We start from the raw sequence: 3929 nt of genomic DNA on the forward strand, positions 1-3929 counted from the left end.
GACCCAGATGGCTTATTGCTTAATTGGTGGAACAAAGCAAGAATGTGGTGTTTCTTACTTCCTTAACCATCCCCGTGATTTATTAGTTTATTAGAGAAGTAGCTGTCAACTTAGTCCCTGGCTGGTACTTACAGACCCTTAATTTAAACAAAACAGATGCCTTCATTTAGTTCTAAAGGAAATTCAACCTTCTCACAGTGTAACCAAGTGCTCAAATTCCCTTCTCTAGGGGCTCAGCTATGATTTTTTCCACAATGATCAATTTCAAAGTGGAGAAACGTGACGGTTGGAAGACCTGATCCCCACAATTTGAGCTTTACTTGTGCTCTCACCCCTGAATTTTATGATTGAACTTTGTTGCTTGGGTTTTAAGATAGAATATCACCCCCTGCCAAGTTCTTTATTAATCAAAATATTCCTTAGGGAATGGGTAGAGAGAGTTATTTACTCAGTAGTCTAGAGCTAGTTTACAGGATTTATGCCATTTCACAAAATAAAATGCCATCCCTAGATAGGACCTGTTGACTTCCTCCTTGGTTTCAGTGCCACAGACCCCATTGGCTAACTCAGAATTCCAACTCCCCTAGACATCAAAGTCTCCCAGATACACGGTAAATATATATCATCATACAATAATTTGACATTTTTTTCATTTCATTTCATTTCATCATCCTGTTAATCGTCGATTGCCTCGAGCAGGCCCCAGTAACGTCTCTTTCATCCTAGCCCTGAGATTATATTCACGGCTCTTTAGGAAGAGCCTTGACATTTTTAGAGCTTGTTTTTGTGCTAATCCTGGTGTGCATGTATGTGTGTGTGTGTGTGTGTGTGTGTGTGTGTGTGTGTGTGTGTGTGTGTGTATGTGTTTGTCTTAAAGTCATAAAGAAGGAACTGGAGCAATAGTATTGCTGGTAGAGAGTTTGCCTTGCCAGTGGCCACCCAGGTATACCATTTCTGGCAACTCATATGGTCTACCAGCAGTGAACCTTGAACACAGGGCCAGGAATAAACCCTGAGCACTGCCAGGTGTGGCTCACAAACAAACAAACAAGCAAAAAGTCATAGAGGGGCCAGAGCAATAATACAGCAGGTAATATACTTGCCTTGCACACGGTTAACTCAGGCTTCTCCTAGGGAATGAATTCCAAAGTATGTCTGTTTTGCCCCATGTTCTTTGGATTTGGGGAAGAGCAAAGCAAACACTAACATTTGGGAGCTCTCCCGAGGCATAATGAAAGTGTTAGCCAGAGGCAGGTAGGCACGACAGAACACTGCAATAAATTCAAGTGATAATGAAGAAAAAACTTGGCGTCCCCTTCTTTGTGTGGGTCTTCCAGTGAAGGAAGCTATGTCCATCTACAGGTCATACTTAAATGAAAAGCTGAAAAACAGGGAACTCAAGTTGGCTCCACCCTGTTCAGGAGAAAGAGCCAATCTGGGTTAGTACTTGGCATACTGGGTGACTATGAACAGTTTGGGAATTGTTGGGAACAGTCTGAAAATTGCTGGGAACATTTTAAACACAAATCAGGTCTTTGGGACTGTCAAACTATCACACTTGGGTTTTGCCAGAGATGATATTTTTTTCTGAAAACGAATCTAGACCCCAATAGAAAGTTGTCTCACTTATTTTCATCTCCTCAAACTAAAAGTCAAGAATTCTATAACTGTACTATTGTGTTGCTGGAGGAAAATCCAGAGACAGGGCTGAGCCCCCTGTTTGGGACAGATATGGGAAAGCCTGGCCTTAGCAGGTTGAATAGAGATTAGTGAGATTTGGTACTTTGTGGGAGCAGATTAATATTGGTTAATATGGAGATTGATATGGAGAAGAATTCACCCAAATTCTTGCCATACACCTACCAACCCCACATACACACACACACACTCACACACACTAAGGATAGATGACCTCAGGTAAGGTAATTTTAAAGGTATATTAGACTGTGGAGCATAACAGGGGTTAGAAAAATTATTTTTTCTACAAAGGGGTAGATAGAGAACATTTTTTAAAAATTTTTATTAGTGAGACATCATGAGGTACAGTTGCAGACTTACAAATTTTTGTGCTTGGGTTTCAATTATACAATGATCAAATACCCATCCCTCCACCAGTGCCCATTTCCCACCACCACGGATCCCAGTATCCCTCCCACCCCCCCATCCCCCACATCCCATCCTGCCTCTGTGGCAGGGCATTCCCTTTTGTAGATAGAGAACATTTTTTGACTATTGCTAGTTCTTTGGTCACACTGACTCAGCTCCGCCATTGTTGCACTAAAGCAGCTAAGGGCTGTCACAAACAAAGAAGTAAAGCTGAGTGCCAACAAAACTTTATTGAACCAAGCAGGGGGCTGACTGCAGCCATGGTTTGTGACATTCCCCACCCCCCATGTCCAGGTTAGAATTTTTGACCCAACTGTAAAAATTACAGGTTGTTAGAAAAAGCACAGAATTGTAAGTTTGAAAAACAAAATCAAGTCATTTCTGTATTGTAAAGAAAAGAAAAGCAAAGAAAAAAGAAGGAAACAAGATACAGAATATGTTTTCATTGCAAAAGACACTCTAGTTCTCTCTAGAAAGAAACAAGCAAACAAATCTTTAAAATTAAAAAAATTGCCACCTACGACCTTTGCCTTCATTCTTTGGGGTCATGTATAATACAAAGACTTTACTGGTACAGAGATTGGCAGAATAAGTTTCTTTATGACCCCACAGGTTGGAATATAAAGAGAAGAATGGATGGAAGGGTTGCTAAGAAGCAAAAGTAATTCTTGACATTAAAAAAAGTATTTTTTATTTAAGAACTGAGATTTACAAAGTTATTGATAGTTGAGTTTTAGGCATGTAATATTTCCACACCAATCTCACCACTAGTGTCAAATTCCTTCCACCAGTTTTTGCCATACTCTACCCTTACCACCGTCCACCCCGAAAACCCACCTGTCAGCTTGACAGGAACATTACAAATTTCCAGTGCTTGCAACTTAGGTCTCACGTTTTCAATGTTGTTGAGTCAGTATTTGGATATATGGCTATACCACTCTCCCACATCCCCAGTATAATTGAAGCTCTGACCTCTGATCATCCATTACTTCTCTTTCTCTTCTTCTTCCGTCCCCCCTTGATTTCTTTCCTACAGCTAAATGGCATAAAAGAATAGAATTGGGCCCTTTACCTGTAACCATATTTAGTGATGACATTTGTGAAGGGTAATGCATGCTGCTCCCCAGTGCCCCCACATATACACATAACTTCCTTGTCATGTGGGCAGGAGGACAATCAGAAACAAGCTCTTGTGGGGAGCAAGAGCCCAGGTGGACTTTTAGACATTTTGTTACCCCTGGTTTCTAAGTTCCGCAGATTTCAAAACACCAACCGTAGGAGTCAAGCCAAGTCATGAGATTTCCAATAGCCAGGACTTGAGTCTAGAGCTGTTCTAGGCCAACAACCCTCACCCACTATGCTCCTAAACCAACCCAGGCCCAGAAAACTTGTTCTCAGGTCAGACCTGGAAGATCTTCTGCCTGTTATCATTTATAATGGGGCTGCCAGCCCCATCATGCTCCTTTGAGTGTCAGTGTGGCACATCCAAGGATGGTTCCCAAGAAATCAATCCAGATACTTCCTGCTCCCCACATCATAGATGCTCCCAAAGCCATCCAGCTTCACCATTATTCTAGGTCCTGTTGCTCAGCCTTTGGTCATGGGAACATTTGCCATGCATTTGTCATGGGAGCCTTTAGTAGGCACCAGGGACAGGAAGTTCCAAAAGTGCCCTGGTTGAGATTCACTTATCTCTGTTTTGGAGAGATCTTGTTTCCCTTTCCCTGTGGCTTAACAGAGTGGAAGATGGGAATCTCCTCTTCCTCCTGCTTCTGGATAACGTTTTTTTCTACACTCAACCCTCTGAGGATACCCGTGGCCAC

Source organism: Sorex fumeus, unplaced genomic scaffold (genome assembly GCF_029834395.1).
Source record: "Sorex fumeus unplaced genomic scaffold, SorFum_2.1 ptg000072l, whole genome shotgun sequence".
Lineage (NCBI taxonomy): Eukaryota > Metazoa > Chordata > Mammalia > Eulipotyphla > Soricidae > Sorex > Sorex fumeus.